Source organism: Lynx canadensis, chromosome B4 (genome assembly GCF_007474595.2).
Source record: "Lynx canadensis isolate LIC74 chromosome B4, mLynCan4.pri.v2, whole genome shotgun sequence".
Lineage (NCBI taxonomy): Eukaryota > Metazoa > Chordata > Mammalia > Carnivora > Felidae > Lynx > Lynx canadensis.
The window spans coordinates 111,739,608-111,759,777 of NC_044309.1; the positions used below are offsets into that span (position 1 = coordinate 111,739,608).

General features: G+C 36.7%; 1 pseudogene; it reads right to left on the reverse strand.

Moving 5' to 3' along the window:
- Positions 1–7,191: 7,191 nt before the first annotated feature.
- On the reverse strand, positions 7,192–7,290 carry LOC115519568 (annotated as a pseudogene).
- Positions 7,291–20,170: the final 12,880 nt, after the last annotated feature.

Consider the following 20,170-nt stretch of genomic DNA (forward strand, 5'->3'; position numbering starts at 1 on the left):
CTCATTTATCAGGAGAAGTTAGAAATGTGGACCTTCTTTGGTGTGAAATCTCCCATAAATATCTACAACTTCAAAATTTTATAAATGACTTATGGCCTAACAAATCATGTGTGTAAGCTAGACTTGGCTAAGGGCCACCTGCTTACAACCTATGATCTTGAACTTGATGTCGTGTTTTCCGTTATAAGGTCAGTGTCCTTGTCCTTTGCTCCCTGACATCTTGCTAGCAACATACTTGATGACCACACTCTGCAGTTGCATTTTCCTGATTCTCTATACCCTGTATCCTCTACTCACTAGACACACCCTTCCCTATATGCTACCCTTTGCTCTAGATCCTATTCCGTGGCTTTAACAGATTATTCACTGGAGAGTAATGTGGTCCACACCCAAGTAAGCAGGGTATGCCATGGAGGAGACGATGAAGAATGTGAGCTGTCTGGTCTGGGTCTTTTATTTAAAGATTTACTATCAAAGAAAGATGTCACCTGAGAGACTTTCATTTCTTATTTCTCCCCTCCCTCCTTTTTTCTTCCTTCTGTCCAGTGATGACATTAGTCTGATCACTATCTTAAATCAAAGGGTTTGATCTGAATGCTTTTATAGAGTTAACTGTGACAGTAATGCCTTCCCAATCTTTGTTTTCTTCTTTTGAACATGTGGCTGGGGGAGGGGTATAATCTAGAATAGTGGTCGTCTACATTTTTTTATTATATGTGCCCCTACTAATAAAAAAATATTATATGTGTGCTACGTCTGAATGTTTGTCATCCCTTCCCACCGTCCCCCATGCATATGTTGAAGTCCTAACCCCCAAGTTGATAGTATTAGGAGGTGTAGGGCCTTTGGGAGGTGATTAGGTCAGTAGGACAGAGTCCTCAGGAGTGGGATTAGTGCCTTGTAAAAGAAACCCAAGAAAGCTGGCTTGCCCCTTTTAGCTTGTGAAGGTGTAACAAAAAGATGGCTGTCTAAGAGGCCAGCCCTTACTAGACATCACATGTGCCAGTGTCTTGACCTTGGGTTTTCCTGCTCCAGAACTGTGGGAAATAAATGTTCATTGTTACAGCAGACTGAGCAGGCATATATCTCCATATATGTGCACTTGTTTAATATTTTATATGCAATCTAGTATTCTCGTGTATTTATACATTAAAATGCATATAAAATATAACTTTAAAATAATGAGATGAAAAATAATGAGATAAATTCCACCAACTGTTTATACTGCTCAGGGCATTACCAAATACACTTCATGGGGTGGATGCACCCTCGTCTAAAGACACCTCACTCTCTAACGAGGATGCACTACCAGACTGAGGAAGCCAGTGGCTGTCCGGTCAGGTCAGCGTCAGTTTTGTGTTGGAATGTGGTCCAGGATGGAAGTGCCCTGGTTGGGGCACAGCCTGGGGCTCCATCCTGCGGTACAGCTGCTGGCCATCACCACAGGCTCTGTGCCTCAAACGGCTGCTTGTTAAGCCTTTGCCTCAAAAGCCAGGAGCTTGTCTCTCTTCACTTTGAATTTCTTTCTTCATTATATGAGGGTTGCACAGATCACCCCAAAACATCATAAAATAATGAGAGCTGTATAGAAGTCCCACTTGGGGTTGAAAAGGTGCATATCAATCCCAAAACCCAAAATCTGCCAGCACCAGATAATAATGTGCTCACTGCACCATTTAACTACAGTGCCGCTCCCATCTCTATCACCCGCTCCGGGAAGAAGGGTGTTTGATGGGCTTTTCTCAACATTATCAGAGTGTTTGACATATTCTCTGGATTATTGAGTTTATAATCTCTGACCTAAACCGTGATGCCAGGAATGAAGTCAGAAGCTATAGTGTCTGAGGCCTCATCTTCCTCCCACAAGCTCAAGGACAGATTTATTTTAACAGCTGTTCACTACCTGATCTGAATTACGGGACTTCTGGAAAGGTCAAGGAGAAAGCTGAACAGCACATCTGTTCCAATCATAGGACCATATTTCTAGGAAGCTGGAAAAACAAAACATGCTATTGTAGAATATCTCAACAGTCATTTTAAGCATGATTTCACTGTGATTGTAAAACAAAGTATCTGCCTTCTTAACATTCCTTTTTCTGGGAATACAGTTAATGTAGTGAAGCCATTGTGTCCTGCAAGATACTCTTCTGAACACTGGCAAAAAGCTGACCTGACTTTTTAATTTATAAACATTATTTTCTCTGCCATCTAATTCTTTGTTAAATATTGAACACTCTATTTCTTTTATGTGCTTTTTGAAGAGCAATGACCAACAATCAAGAATGCTCTCCTGTCTTGTCATTTAAAATGCCTTCCACCTTTCTTTATCCTTAGCTCTTTTCAAATCAAATTTCATTAACTGAAATCATCCTCTTTCTAAAATCGGAAGGCATTCTGACTTGGACAAAGCTAAACTATGCATTCCTATTACTGAACTGTCAAACCTAATCCTTAATGTCCCTGCTGCTACAGTCTTAATTCCTCACCAACAACTGTGAGTGAATGTGCTGTGAGAAGAGACAGCTGGTTGAAGTGTCTCATTTTGACATATATTATCAATGGTTCAGTGTCAGCCTGGGGAGACACGACAAATGGCATTCCATAGAGGTTACTTTGTGGGCCAGTTAACATTTTAATCAGTGGTTTGAATACTGGAATAAAAATATGCTTAGAATATCTGTGATGGACACTAGTGTTCATGATGGGAATAGACCCAATTTGTGAACTGCTGTCTACCTGATAACCTTGCCGTAGCTGCAGGAGCAGTGGATGATTTCATGTAAAGAAATGAAAATCCCAGCAATACTTGCTCTTGTCACCTACATTGAATAAATTCTTTTAAGGCAGGGCAAGGTCTCCTATCAGTTTCTACCTATATCCTAGATCCCTTTGTCTTCTCTTTGCTTCCATGGGACTAAAGCATCTTGATTGTTTATTCTCATTCTTGGCTGCCATTGCTTGCAAGTCAGCCTGGGTTTTAAATATCCTCGCAGCTGTACTTTCCAAAACACTGGGATTGTTAAGGCTTTAACTGCAAAAATACAAGGAAATAGAAAGGATTTTTAAAATTCCAAATAATAGGGATTATTAAAAGCTTGAAAGGCTCTTAAAAGTAATACTGATCATAGGTTTTCTGGTCTACATGAAAATGCAAATGGACCTAGGTCAAAGAGTCCCCTTCCTGAGTCGTTTACTCTGTCTGAATTCAGAGTCTAGACTAAGCTCTGAATCCAAGTTCAGAAGATTCCCATTGGCCCAATGGTGCTGTTAATTCTTTTCAGATTAAGCTTTCTGGTCTTCTCTATCTTCTCTTTTTCTCTGAATCTCAAGCCTATTATCCTTTCATCAGAATTATTCTTGTTTCTTCTGGTCCTTTCCTTCTTTCTGGTAACTTGAAAGAGAAGGACCATCAAGGACCCCTTCTTTAAACTTTAAGAAGTCCTATACTGACCTAAAACTTAGCCTTTTTGCCCTTCAAAATTCCTGCCTTCTCAATCAATATTTATTTCAAATCATCAAGGAATCATCGAGGCTCATTCTTTTAGCTTCTTAATGGTGTTCTGAACATGTGCATAGACTTAATTCTCTTTTGAGACCTCATTAGCGTGCTCCATCTAGAGGTTAGCTTCTGTATGTTATCTCTGGTCTCACTAGTCTCTAGAAAGCATAATCCCTTCCTATCTTGTTAAAAAAAAATCCTACTTTTCCTAGACCCAATTACTATTTTTTTTAATCTAAAGGAAACCTTAACTGTACATTTATGGAATGCTTGAAATACCCTAATTTCAAATTACTATTAAGATCCTTTGGTTGTTCTTTCTTAATTATGTACATGTCCCCAGTTTTTTGTTGGTTTGTTTGTTCTTATGTCCTTCCCTTTTCCCAGAAGGTGCTTTTCCAGTATCTTATGATTGTTTTTAAAATATCAAACATAGTAAGCATTACTAGTACTCACAAATACCCAGTTCTCCTTTCCATTTCTGTTTAGGAAAAATTAAAGTTTCCAACTTCCTTCCGTTAGGTGAGAGCAGTAAAATTTCTCTGGCCAATGGAATATGCATGGGTGTGATGTGTGAACTTCATTGCTAAGGCAATGAAAAACCTCTGAATTTCTCTAATCTGTCTTGTCTCCTATCATGACCACCACTATGCTCCAGAGAGAGGATCTTGTCAGCCTCTCCTTACATGATTGTATGAAACGGAACTGCTGTTCTGTTGACTGATTGTGGACATGTAATGTGAGGAAGAAATAAACTTTTGCTGTGTTAGAAACTGATATTTCAGGGTTAATTTGTTATTGATGTATAACCTATTATCCTGATTAATAAAACCATTATGTTATGAGCAGGCCATAGCAATAACAAGCATTATCTCCATTGGCAGAAGAGGCGTAAGGTTCCCTAGGATGTAGCAAGATGATAAATACATTTTGATGTCCATAAACATGGAAGAAATGACTTTTGTAATAAGGAATTTTTTTAAAGCAAGACAACATTTGATTTATTAAACATGGACTAATTCAGAGACTTAATTTTAGCATCTAAAGGTGAAATTCTTTTTTTTTCTGCTTGAAAATTAGATTTCTTTTAATAGTACTATTTTCTGTAAAACTTGTTTTATTCCTACCTTGTATTTCTAAGACTTCCGTATCTAAGGAGGCAATCAAGTATTTAGAGCTGCAAGAGCAGGTTAGCTTCATGATTCCCACCCACCCATGGGATCTACTGTGGCACAGTACAAAGAATTCCAGTGCCATGGATCCATTATGTCCAGAATCTGTCTTGTGTTTTGCCTTCCAAACCTGCCTTGACTGCTTTACTTGTTCATTCCTGAGGCTTTTCCTGATGTCTGGTCTCTGGACTCCACCCTCCATTTAGACCTAATGTTTCGACTTTGCTTTCTTCCCACACCCTCAACTGGGACCCGAGCATCAATCCCCCTTTGTTCTTCAGCCAAAAGTTTATTTCCCCTCCCCCATTCCCACACTCAACACTCAACTCCTGGAACCACTAAACCCAGGCTCCCCACATTCCTAGGAAAAGAGATCAGCAACAGGAGGTCACATAAAAAAGTATGAAGCTCTTGCAGGTAGTAACAGAGGTTATTTTCATGTGTGATTTCAGGAAACCAATCTCATTTGCTTCAAACTTTTCCATGATCTTAATTATTTCTGGGCTCCCTGGTTGTAGTTTACTTCTTACCGGTATTGTAATCCATCAGTCTGTAAATACACTGATATATCCTGATGGTGAGATAGAAATGACAGAGAAGCGTCAGACTGCAAAGTGCTTTATAAAGGACAGTTTTCTTATTTTCCAGATGGGTCAGGGAGGCACAGCTGGAAAGCGAATGTGGGTTTTTATCCAAATCCTGTGCTTTCATTTGTCTTGGCAGCTGCATTCTGAAGAGTGTAGGTCATTAAGAGGACGCAGCACTGTGGGCTGAGCTTCTGTGCAAAGTAGCACTTCAACAGCAGAGCTGTGAGCCTCTTAGACACACGTTATATATTGTCCAGTGTATATAAACCGCTACATAATTCCTATACACAAACAGGGATGCTTCCTACAACATGTAGTTTCACATTTCTTGCATATCCATTTTAATCAGGGTAATTTTGCTGAACTGAATGCTCTCATTTTCGGAGCTTACATGATTATGGCTGCCAATATTACCATAAGAAGAAAAAAATAAATTTATCAAAGTAATTTCTCTGAATGTATAATGACTTGTTCTTTTTTTCTCTCCTGCCCCAAGTATTCCTCAATACTAATCAAGAGTTAGTATTTTATAAGTATTACTATTAGACAAATTATTTATCCTTTATTATGTTTCCTCCTTCTGATATAAAATCAGTGATGGTTTCTAGCAAAGGCTCCTAGTGATTTAAAAAATGCTAATGTTTCATAGCTTAATTCATATTTCTTTTACATTGAAGAGCTTCCTGAAATAGAGAATCGTTTTGCAAAATACAATAGATTTAATGTGATTCAGGACCCAAGACACCCCTGTCTTCCTACAGTTGGGAAGACTGTTAAGGTTGGAAAGGGGGAGTCTTCATTTGGTAGCAGTCTAGCCTCTGCCTGCTTCTTCTGTCTTTATCTTTCCCAGATTCCTTATTTTGTTTTCCTTGGTGCTCCTTATTTGACATTGATCTGTTGACTCTAGGAAGGTATTGTTATCTCCTTGGTATTTGTTTGAAACCATAATACGCCTCAAACCTTCATTTCAACATAGCATGTGAAGTTGGAACTGCAGTATCCATGAAATTGATTGGTACTCAAACCACAAATGTTAAACCTTAAAATTCAGTCTTGAAAGGAAGGGAAAATTCTGAAACCATCTTTTAATAATACTGTCAATAACTTAGCTATCTTCATGTATTCTCTGTTTCTTTTATATACGAAGCATGATTATATGTATTTCTATTTCTGTTACCCGACTGTTTTCTTTTTATAATGATATACTGGAGAAACAGAAAGGACATTCAAAAAACAAGGAGCTGTATTTGTGTCCTTACAGCTATTGGTATATTCCAATGTCAAAGGGATGATAGAGTTTTAGGAACTATTCTGAGCAATTTGCCCACTTACGGCATCTAATAGTGACTACAAAATATCAGTAAGGTCCACACCATTCACTTTTCTTTGTACTCAACACTGTTCTTGTTTGGTTTTGTTTCTTTTCCATCCAAGACATACACACAAGATTCAATTGAGAATGATATCTCACACTATGAGGTAGTTAACTGTGTGTAGTTTCTTAAATAATTCATATGTACAGTAACTAATTAAAGGAAAAATGTAAACTGTGGGAGCAAAAGCATATTTCTCTGTTATTTTGGATCCTCAGCATCCAGCTCATTTTTTTTTTTTTTTGGAACATTGTAAACAGCAAGTAGATATTTGCAAATTTAAAAACTAATTGGTAATACATTGTCAATATATGAGATGGTTCTGCTTTAACTACAGGTTCCTCCTCACTGAGTTCCTTAATCATTCCAGAGTCATTTTACACTAAGAAACTGTGATATTCACCTTAGGGTCAGCATCTCTTCTGTGGTGCTGATTCTGTATTATCATCCTGGTTTTTTGTTGTCCACTCATCTATTTTTGCTTTCATTTCCGGTGCCTGACACAGCATGAATCAGGCCACATCTTTTCTTCTCTTTTCTTTCTCTCTCTTTCTCTGTCTTTCTTAATGAAACACTTCATGAATCTGAGTGTCATCCTTACTCAGGGGCTGTGCTAATCTTCTATTCCAGTTTTAGTAGATGTGCTGCCGAGCAAGCACAGACTGTTTCTTTCTAGATGGGGTGTTTCCATGTATTACTCCTGCTCCCCTAATTGTGGAAAGAAAGCTCTCACTTGTATGTTGCAATAGCTCAGACTCTGGTCCTACATTCAGTTTTTCTTCATCTGTCCTCCTCCTCTCTTGTATTCTTTCTCCTCTTTCTCCACTGGTTCTTTTCCCACCAGCATATATTTGGTATTTAGCATACTCAAGATGTATCCATTTTAAGAGCAAATACACAGAAGCAAATAAACTACCTTGATATTTGTGACTTTCTAGGTAAGACTTCATCCTCCTTTTCTTCAAGTCACTTGAAATACCAGTCTACCTGGAATGTCTCTTTTTCCTTTGCTCCTTTCTCTTTTCAACCCACTTCACTAAAGGTATCCTTCATAAGGCCTTAATTCTCAAGGTGACTTACAATGATACAGATAGAAAATGCTATAATTGTTAATTATATTTTTATTAATATTCATGTCCTCATTGATACTGGAACTTCACTCTGTCCATAAATCAGAAGGTCACGTGTTAAGTCAAATGACGGATCCTGAGGGAAGAGCGAGAGCTACACTATAGAGATGTTTCTATGTTATTGCTGTGTTGCAGTTTTCAATTCCTTGTATGAGTTCTTTATCTGGCATATTAGGAATTATAAACAGTAACAGTCTAACAGGCTCTCACAAGAAATATGTTAAAACATGAAATTAATATCTATTTGAAATATATATTTATATCAATTAACATGAAGATGAAGTTTACCGTAAGTGCTTTGAAATAATAGGTAATATTAGCAAAACATTCAAAACAGTTTTAATATTAGCAAGACCTTTAAAATACATTGACTCATTTTGTTCACATTTTTTCTATTTTTTTATATAATATACACAATCCATTGATACAGTAGAATATGTATATAATCTATAAGTAAGTGATTATACATGTTGGTATATGCTCAAATAGTGCTCCCTAATGGAATGCGCAATTAAAAATCATATCACCAAACTCAGCACCCCGAAAAACAAATAATCCAGGTAATAAATGGGCAAAAGACATGAATAGACACTTTTTAAAGAAGACATCCAGATGGTTAACAGACACATGAAAAGATGCTCAATATCACTTATCAGGGAAACACAAATCAAAACCATAATGAGATACCACCTCACACCTGTCAGAGTGGCTAACATTAACGACTCAGGCAACAACAGATGTTGGCGAGGATACGGAGAAAGAGGATCTCTTTTGCATTGTTGGTGGGAATGTAAGCTGGTGCAGCCACTTTGGAAAACAGTATGGAGGTTCCTCAAAAAATTAAAAATAGAACTACCCTATGACCCAGCAATTGCACTACTCGTTATTTATCCAAGGGATACAGGTGTGCTGTTTTGAAGGGACATATTCACCCCAATGTTTATAGCAGCACTACGAACAATAGCTAAAGTATGGAAAGAGCCCAAATGTCCATCGATGGATGAATGGACAAAGAAGATGTATATGTATACAATGGAGTATTACTCGGCAATCAAAAAGAATGAAATCTTGCCATTTGCAACTACATGGATGGAACTCAGGCGTATTATGCTAAGCAAAATTAGAGAAAAGACAAATATCATATGAATTCATTCATATGAGGACTTTAAGATACAAAACAGATGAACATAAGGGAAGGGAAGCAAAAAAATATATAAAAACAGGGAGGAGGACAAAACATAAAGAGACTTTTAAATATAGAGGACAAACAGAGGGTTGCTGGAAGGATTGTGGGAGGGGGGATGGGCTAAATGGGTAAGTGGCATTAAGGAATCTACTCCTAAAATCATTGTTGCACTATATGCTAACTAACTTGGATGGAAAATAAAAAATTTATTAACACTAATTTAAAAAAAATTAAATTGATGAAAATAAAAAGCTTTTAGAAGCATCAAAAATATATATGGCCATTTCTGTTATAATTAGATATGTGTTCATATAAATGGTGTGCTTATGCAAAATAACATAATAAAATCCACAAAGATAATGGGTAATTGGGGTTATAGGCACAACATTAAAAAATCTTTGCCCAGTGGCACATTAAAAAAAATGGGAATCTAATAAAACCAGTATTCGAGCTTTACATATCTTTAATGGTTAAGAAATACATAAATTCTATAATAAATATGGCACTTTGCTTTGAAAAATGCCCGGAATTCACTTGTGAAGGGGAGTGTGGAAAGCATTGCAGCTGATACACAATCTTACGGAAGCTTTAAAAAAATGAAGGAGCTCTCTCTGATTATCAGTCCTGTCAATAAACTACATGATAGTTATTTTGAGTATACAACACAGGCAAATTGCTCAGAAGAATGCTTGGCATTTTGTGTTTACTAATCGTCATTAGTCTCAGGAAATACAAATTAAAAACACAGTGAGATAGGACTTCACATCTACTAAAATGGCTGAAATGAAAAGGACTGACTATGGCTAGTGCTGGCAAGGATGTAGAACAACTATATTTCTCACATTATCCCAGGTGAGAGTGTAAAATGGTACAACCACTTTGGAAAACTGTTATACAATTAAACATGTAGTTATACTATGACCCATGAATTGCAACTAACAGGCATATACCCAAGAGTGGAAAATGTATGTTATCACAAAAAGATGTGTAAACTAACATTCATAGCAGTCTTATTCACAATAGTTAAAAACTGGAAACAACACAAATGCCCGTTGACAGGAGAATGAATATGAAAATTTGGGTATATTCTTACATTGTCTTCTTACTCAGTAATATACAGTATAAACTAATGATTCATGTGACAACATAGAAGAATCAAAGTAAACATTATCTTGGGTTAATTTTTAAAAACAAAACAAAACAAAACATTGTTAAATGAATGAAGCCAGATGAAAAATATTTTATGATTCAAGTTATATGTAGCTTCAGAATAGAAAAAAAAAACCCTCAAAGTGATAGTGATATAAATAACTTGTCAGATATACAATATGTTGATTTTCTTGCATGTTAATTATACTTCAATAATAAACAAGAACATACATGGCTATGCATGTATATCATAGAATAAATCAGGCTGTTTGGCTATTATTTCACTTTTTAAATATATTCTGATACTTTTTGATAATATTGAGTGCCTAATAATGGAAAGAAAGAAATGCAATAAAAACTATTAAATGATCAAAAAAAATCAGATCACTGTATTATATTGCTTTACCTATTTATGATAGGTGGCTCTCCTATAGTTAAATTTTTTTTTCCTCATCAATTAATTTTGGGAAATGAAATGATCTGTATGTCGCATTGGAGAGTTACAATGTGCGTAGACATACTAAATGTCCTGATATGCCCTTCAGTAGACACATTTTCACTTTACTGGGTTTACAAAGCATTTCCTAAACTTACTTGTTTAGAGGCGGTCTTTTTGTCTTTGTTTTTCTTTCTGTTTTGGTTTTGGTGGCATCATTCATGACATGTTTTGGGACATGTTTTGGAAATTCCCCATTTCACATGGGAAATATTGCCTACTGATTTGAAATAATATCTATCATGCATTGTTTAGTGAGAAAAGGTGGTTCCAAGCCAATATGAATAGTATGATTTTATTTAAAAAATATATGTACATATAAAGATCTGAGCTGAGATGCAAAAAGTACGAGATGGATTTATTGATGAGTCTATGTTTTTCTATTTTGATTAGCATAGTAGTGCTTTGCTTCTTTCACTCTCTATGTGCCTTTAGCAAAATAATTTAAACTCTCTGTGCTTGAGTTTCAATTATAAAATGTCAGCTTTATGTTTTTTACTTCAAATAAGCTATCTTATCTGTAATAATATTTTTTATACTCAGCAAGTATTTAGTGTGCACCTATGGTGAGCTTACGACAGTGAAAGTGACTTGTTCGTATGACTTAAAACATTAAAAAAGACCCCCACAGTTCACATGTATTAAACTTGAAATAAGACTTACTATACGTTTACTATACCCTTCAGACCCATGATCCCTTCAGTATAGTGGGGTTCCTGACCTGGCTTCACAATGGGACAAGCAGCAGTGTCAGAATGCTTATCATGGTCCTTGCTGTTGACATAAAAGATCAATAATGTGGCTTGAATATCTGCTTTCCCCTAATAATCCTTTATTCATAATCATAATCTACTTTTTTCTCTTATTTTCTTCATGTACTGCTCAATTGTGGCAAACCTTATTTGAAGCTATTCATATTTTTACTTTGTACTACCTCTTAGGAGATTACAAATTCTATGAATTTCTTACATGGTAAATTAGAAATTCATTATTTTTATTTGTTTATATCTTTAGAAGTGCTGACAACACTGACCCCATCTTTGGCCCTCCATGTTGTTCTCTCCTCTGGCTCACAGATGGCACCAGTTTGGATAACAACCTGTGACCTCACCACCATGCCCCTTGCTCTGTGAAAGCTGGGGATTAAGGTCCAGATGGGGCCAAAGAATACAGGATGGAGTATAGTGGCTGACCATAGCTGCGTGGTACCCTGGATTGTCCTTCTATCCACCCACCTGCCTATTTTCTCCTGTCAGTAAATTATCCTGAATAAAACTCAGTGTAACTGGTGTAGCGTAGCTTACTTTGCTTTTCAGTGTTTACATGCCATCTCAGTCTGGAGGACACATTACTGACACTCCTCACTTTCTAACAATGTCTTACTCAAGCTTTGTGCTTTGAACACCCGGTAGGACTACTGATCAGAGATTTTGTTGCCATATTTACAACATAACACATCAGTTGAAGGGCCTTAGAGAATACTGTGGGTATAATCCAAGAACGGGTCAGTCTCAGGAGAATCCTTTTGGAGTAACTATGAATTGGAATTGCTTAGGATTTGCTTCTGGAGTATTCTGCACTCTCTAGTACCTGAAAGACCACTTTGCCTTCTGAGCCTGTACACTGTGGGATGGCGCCTAATAATATGAACAAAACCGAGAATAAAACCCACAGCGAAGCCTTTAATTTGCTTTATTTACATGCTTTCCTTGTTGCTAAACTTATGCTCTCATTATAATGAACACTAAATCCAAAATATCTTTCCCTGAAAGTTAAAAAAAAAAAAAGTCATTATTAGTTCAGAAGCATGTTTTCTAGTCTGATTTCTTGCTTTGAAGGTGACAGCATTAAAGAGAGTGTAGTCTTTGGAAGCAGTCATCTTTGGTTTATACTTTAAATCACAGTTTTTAACCTCAATATTATTAATATTTGGAGCTGGACTGTTCTCTGTGGGCGAGATTGTTCTGTGCATTTTTTGAAAATTTAACAGCATCCCTGGCCTCTACCCACTAGATGCCAGTAGCAAGCCCTCTCTGCCCCAACTGCGGCAGCCAAAACTGTCTCCAGTTATAAAAATCATCTCCAGTTGGAAGCACCACTTTAAATATTGATGTTTTTTTCTTTTTCTTTCTGTTGCTACATTTGGGCATTTGATGTCCAGTAAGGGTCTCTGAAAGAAACATGTATTTTCCTGTCTTTGAGTTGTTTTAGAAAAGACTTCCAGCAATTTTCGTTTAATGTGTAAATCTAATCCTAGAGACCAGAGAAAAGGGTCTGGGTATAGATAAAGGATTTATTTATCAAGACTTCATACCAGATATGAATACAGGTATCATAAGACATAGTTTTTAGTGTCTTCCTATTTGTGTAATAAATGGCCCAGTCATTCCACATATGAAGATACCATTTTGACTTGATCAGGTTGTGTCTGGAACCAAGTGTTTTTTTCTGAACTGCCAATACGCATACTACTTGTCCATGTTTTATAGATGTTTTATTCAGTTTGTTCTAAGAAAACTACCATAGACTGTGTGGCTTAAACAACAGAAATTTATTTTTCATACTTCTGTAGACTGTAGATCCAGATGCAAGCAGATTTAGTTCCTGGTGAAAGCCCCTTCCTGGTTTTGTCCTCACATGGCTGAGAGGTGGGGGTGTGGGGAGGGAGGAAGAGAGGGAGGGAAGCAGGGGAAAAGAGAGAGAGAGAGAACGAACACACAAGCAAACTCCTGTTTCTTCTTTCTGTTCTTATAAGGGCACTAATCGTATCACGAAGGCTCTACCCTCATGGCCCAACTGCCTCCCAAAGACTCCGTCTCCAAATACCACCACAATGGGGATTAGTGTTTCAACATATGAATTTTAGGGGACACAAGCATTCAGTCCATAGCAGTAGAAGAATTTCATTATATGAAAAAGTTGAAAGACTGGTATTTTCTGTATGAATCCTTATGAAAAATAAGAATGAAAAATAAAAATGGTAAAAGAATGGAACTCAAATGCAACTGGGAAAATATAAATATGTAAAGTTAGAAAATTAGGTTCCACTATCTTGTCTTCACTGTACCTTGATGGAATCACAGTAAAACATGGACCTTTATGCTTCTCAGAGAGATTCAGAAACTTAAAATGGTTTTAAACATCATCCTTGGCAGAAAAATGAAACAGCAAAGAACTTCAGTGGTATTTTCCTAACACAGGAAAATCTTTTCAATTAGACACATCAGCAATATATGAGAGGGGAATATGAAATAGAAAAGTAACATCAGACCTTGAGATAAATGGCTCAAATATCATAAATGATTTTTTTTAAATAAGAATTTTACTGATTCATTGGTGACTTCATGGAAAGTTCCATTTATAAAAACCCCACATGACAGTAATCTCCGTATCTAAATTCAAAAACAGAGTGAAAACATGTCAATTCACCTTCTCTAAAAATCACACAAAAGATAAGCACTATCAATCTTGTTTGTTTCTCCTAGAGAGGGTTTTTCTTTCTTTTGTTTGTTCAAGTTTATTTATTTATTTTGAGAGAGAGAGTGAGAGCAGCAAGGACATAGAAAGAGGAAGAGAGAATCCCAAGCAGGCTCTGAATTGTCAGCAGAGAGCCTGTAGTGGAGCTTGAACTCATGAACCCTGAGGTTGTGACCTGAGCAGAAACCAAGAGTTGGATGCTCAACCAACTGAGCCACCCAGGTGCCTCAATGGACAGGGTTTTTCAATATCGACACTATTGACTAGATTAATCTTTACTGTGAGAACTGTCCTGTACAACGTGGAATGTTTACCAGCATCTGTAGCGTCTGCCCACCAATGATTGCACAGTTGTGATAATCCCAATTACCTCTAAACGTTACCAGGTGTCCCCTGGAGGGTAAAATGTCGTCAGTGGGGAACCATCCTACAGAAGAATAAAGCAAGACTATACCTGTGAATCCTCGTAAAAAGAAGGAAAAGGAAAAAGAAAGAATGAAAAAAGGAGAAAGAAAGAACAATAACCTGATTTAACAAAGCCTCCTGGCATTTTACTTGACACCTTCTATTATTATAAGAAAACACACTTAGAGATAATAGGGATTTAAAAAAGCAGCAGACAAAAGTGCATCATTTCAGTGTAATAGAGGAGAAACTGAACCTTGCAGTGGTCTCAGTAGGACAGATAACAATTGAAAAGTGAATCTTTACCAACTTATGTGCTTTTGGATGAATGGGAAAAAGCACTCCTACCATTCTGACTGCTACTTATATGACTTCTGCACAGTTGGAGGGTCTATTTTAGGCAACTATAAATTTGATTTACATGCAAACTATATTATGAGCCAAATGTATTCACTAGAGCTTGGACCAATCTATTTCTATTTGATGCCCTAGAAGGAATACTTAGGACACATACTAAAATAACCCCATTACTCCAGTACAATACAAACTAAATGCTTTGTTGTTCAACTATAGCAATTCCAAATAAAGTTGTAGCTTGTGTGTGCTGCTGTTTGCTAGCTCCACCTTTTCATCTTTTTCTGAGTTACTGTGATGTCGAACCTCCCACTCAGACCCCTGTGAATATCTACAGATATCATTTTATCTCAGCGAAAGCAGCATCAGGTCATTGGCTCTGAGGTAAAAGGCAGGAACAAAGGGAGTTCAGCTGACAACAACACTGCAGGGACTTTGCTAACAATGGAAGTTCTAGAGATGCACACACTGCAGGCCCAAGCTCCTGACTCTTCTAGAAGGGAGACAGGGCTAACCTAAATAGAACAGTACCTCTGTGTCTGATTCCCAGAAACCTGTGTAGGAAAGCTGATACCAAATTTCTTGTTTTGTTTCTGAGTGATCTTTCCCCTGCATTCAAGTATCTTTACTTGATAGTTGAAGGAATCTTTATCCAGTTAAAAATATCCATTTGGTAATTATGAAGTCAAGAGAATACTTTTTCCTTTAAAGGCATTAAGTTTTCCTGGAACACTTATCCTGACTCAGGTAGGTACAATTAAGAAGATACTTGCTGGATCCTTCCAAATGTCAAAGTCTGACCAGTTACCCGGGCCTGAGTTTTCTCCTTCAAAGGGAGACGGTATTTTCAAGTCTGACCTATAAGCTAGTGACTGCCCTGCTGGAAGCAATAGTCTTTCACTAGGACCACAGCAGCTTGTGCATTTTGTTACTTTACTTTACTTGTTCTGTGTACCACAAATTATAGTTTATAGTTGCAGGGCACTGTTTGGAAACTACTACAATATATAATCTTGTTTAATTGATTCTTATGAGCACAGATACTGTTAATCAATACACTATAAGTAATGCATATTTATGGAGTTGTTTGTTTTGTTCCATTGCACACTGTCATTCTTGAGGCCCATGTTGAAGAAAGCACTGTGTGACTGCAAGCTAAAAATGCACCATATCATTAAAGCAGGCAGAAGCAAAAGCATTGATCTATGTGCCCAGGGACAAAAAGGAAACAGGGCAAGTCTAGCGTAAACTAGGAAGCAGTCTTACATAAGATATAAGAACCAACTAAAAAGCCAATAACAACCTACTTATAAAATTGTTAGAACTAGTAAAAAAGTTCTGTAAATTACTGTGCATATAAAATTTGCAAGAAATTAATATAGTTCCTATATGCTAGTACAGATATGTTATAAAATGAATGAGAAGTAATATTTTGTAACTATTACCTTAAAAAGAAGCATGTGTGACTTATATGTAAAAACCACACCACACAAACGACCAACAAAACCTCAGATATATCCAAAATAAGATATATAAATGTAGAGCTATGCCACAGATGAGGAAAAACAATTAGTGCACATACCTAATGAAATCCCAGTTAAAATATCAATGATATTTTCCTTTTAAATCTTGACAAGATGATTTCAAAATTCTTCATAATAAAAAGTAGAAAAAAGCTAAGAATAATGAAAAAGAACAATGGTGAACAGGATTAGCTCTCCCAGATACTAAAACATATTCTGAAACTATAATTATTAAATCAGTACAGAAAATGTGCACAATTAGTCTAACTAAAAATACATTCTGACATATAATTTAATGTATAAAAAACTGGAAACATTAATCAGTGAGTCAGGGATGAATTATTTCGTGGAAAGGTATGACATAATTGGTTAGGTGTCTGGAAAAATGTTGGATCATCTCAAAAAGACAACAAAACTGACTGTGGGTTATTTAAAGATTTTAATGTAAAAATTCAGACTAGAGAGAGGCAGAAGAAACTGGTTTGGCAAGAGATGTGAAAGGTATCCTTTAAAATGAATGTTTACAAATAGTTTTAATAAAATGGAAAATAATTATTACATGAAAAAACAGGGTAAAATTTTGCATGTAAAATATAATTTCAATTTTGTGTAGCATAACATGCAGAAACAAATCAAAACATTATTTTTTTTTTCTATAACTGATATCATGTTCCTGAGATTGTATTACTCTGCTTTTTGGAAGAAAAATTACAACCTTGCCAATTAAGCATAATTCAGTCCATTAAGGTTTAAAAGGTTAAAAGCTTCTTTAAGTCATCTTGGAGCTTTCACTCCTGATAAGGACTTCTCTTTCCCTTTAGCGATCAGGCTCTCTTTCCCTGGTCCTTCCTCCACGGTGCCTGGATATAGAGGAAGGCTTACATATGCTCTGGTTTCAGAGAGATGGAACTTTGATTTTCCTGCTATCTGTATTTCTCTGCTGGTCTCAACTACAGCCTGGTAGATTTGTCTTAATCCATTAATCTTCATACCTATGTTGATAGCCTCTGAGAATTTAGAATTTGTTAGAATGACAAATATTCCTGAATTTTTCTGACTTGCTATGGTCTCTGATCTCAAGGTCATCACACTACGAAACTTCTTTGTCCCAAGCCCACCATTGTCTTGGTTCTTCTGTACTGGGCATCTGGAAATTTCTGGATTTCCTTCTTGTTCCACTAGGTACAGAGAGCTAGGAGTCTATCTTAGACCCACATGCTGTCTTCTTAGCCATTTTAATTTACTCTTGGAGTTTCTCCTCATTGCTACAATGGCAGGTGAATCTTGGGGCTCTTCAAGGAGCTCACAATTTTTCTGAGATATGCCCTTGCCTATTCCTATGCAAGGGATAGCTACATAGACACAAACATCTATGTTGATGTTTCCATCACCTGTCATAACTCTACCCCATATTTTGGTCCCAAGGCAGAACACCTAGATACTCACAACCTATAATCCTACCATTCTCTCTCCCTTCTTACTTCTTCCTATCTAGAGGTACTGTTCTTACCATGAGGAATCCTCCCTTATGCCATATATTTTATGCTCTATAAACTATAGTTTATAGTTTCACTATAGTGAAAAGGAAAAACCACAATCAGAGCCACAAATTTTGTTTGACATATCTTAAGGAAGATTTTTATTACTTATTAGTTTATTTTCTTTTTCAACAGAGCATAAATACGGAGTCTTTTTGTCCCACAAGACCCTTATGAAAGCCAGATTTGAGACATGAACCTGAGCAGTCCATTTTTTAGTATTCTAGGAGACATTTTCTCTCTCTCCCTGAAGTGATAAATACCATTGGTTTAATGTATAGAGAGAATCAGAAAACTATGATTAAGATAAAGAAAATGCATTCATTGTTTAACAGTTTCAAAATCTTATCCCTAAGGCATTATGTGTAAAATATGAATAGAAAAACCTTTGTTTTTAAAATACTGGAGTAGACAGCTCTAGGTCTTTGTCTTCTTGGAAATTACCCTCAAATAATAGAAAGAAACACAAAAAGACAATCTCCATCTTTGATTAAACTAGAAAACATTAACACAGAACATAATATGAGAAGATGGATTTTCAAATACCATAAATGTTAATCAGAGATGCAGATTTCTTTTTTTTCTTTTTTCTTTTCTTTAACATTTATTTATTTTTGAGAGAGAGAGAGCGAGACAGAGCCCAAGTGGGGGAGGGGCTGAGAGGGGGTGGACACAGAATCTGAAGCGGGCTCCAGGCACTGAGCTGTCAGCACAGAGCCCGATGTGGGGCTTGAGCTCACGGACCACGAGATCATGACCTGAGCCGGAGTTGGATGCTTAATCATCTGAGCTACCCCGGCACCCCCAGGGGTGCAGATTTCAAGACAGGCTGGCAGATCACTGTAGCACAAAGTAAAAGAGACCTCCAAGATGGGAAAACCCACTAATCCTTATTTTGAACAATGGAAACAGGGTGTGTCTATAAGTAGAGACTCCCCTCTACTTAGTTGGGGTTCAAGAAATAAGGGAGGACCTGTCTAGCACAGATGTATAAGACATACCTGTGTTCAAGAAGTAAATGGAGGCTGTGGACCAGAAGTGAGTAGTATTACAGCTGTCATTCACTTTTACCCAGGAGGAAATAAGTCACTCACTCATGTAAACTTGTTCTGATGAAGAACTTCACACGAACCAGGAAAAGTTCTTTTTCACTTAGAATGTGGCGCAACTTTTCTCTGACTCGTCACTGAAAGATTTACAATAATTAAAGAAATAGGGTCTATGTAAAAATATTATAAAAAAGTTAAAGGAAAAGGAAACCCTTTTTTAGTGAAGAATCACCAGAAAAATAGTGATTTTTGAAAAGATAGAATGGGTCACCAGCAGAATCACCATGAAGTCTAATCAGTTAATGAAGTAATATATCCTTATGAACAAAAACCTCAAAGCAAAAAAACAAGTTAGAGGGGGAAAAACCCGATGAAATAAAGTAAGATAAAATTTTAGTATTTCAAAAATGGAGGAAAAAAAAAACCATCAAGAAATGAAGTCCATACTGGTAATATGGAGGACAGGATTGAGAAAAGCAAGAAAATGCAAAGCTAATTGACTTCCACTTTGGGCACATGGTAAACTGGATATTGTTCAAAGCCCTTCAGCTGAAATTTATCTTGATGCTAAATAAGCTTTTAAAAAAATGTACTTCTAACACATTTTGGAGTTCTGTGTTAATGAGGACTTGTAGGAAACAGATATTGAAGCACACAGAGTTAAGGGTGAAAATAATTAACCCGAGCCCAACTTCTGTGAAAGATGAAAATGATGAGGAAGGAAAATGAATGGAATGTCTTCACATATGATGGTTTAAGAAGAAAGTGGGAAGGAAGTGAAAGAGGCAGGAAGAGCTTCATACCATGACACAGAGAAATAAGTCTCAGCCAAACCAGTGAGGACTTTGGAACAAAGAGGAGTTTGCTTGAGGAATCCTATGTTGAGTAGAAATGACTAGACCTAGGATCCCTTCTGTTCTTGATCATAGTTTCAACTTGAAACCTGAGGCAAATTCTGAAGGCACTGAGGCTGCAGCTGTCCTCCTAACTGCATTCCTTTTAGCAGAATAGCAAATTCTTTTTTGTAAGATTAGACAGGTACAACTCGACAGCTGCTAAAGTCCACGTCTTGGGCCATATTAATACACTTCTCCATATACATTTAGGGAGCAGCTCTCCTCATATGTTCTAGTGGGACTCTCTTTTGGGGGGAAATGTGGAAGAGAGGTTAGTGAGATGAATACTAACCTCACTGATACAGTGATGTATACGGGACTGTAACTGCCACAGTC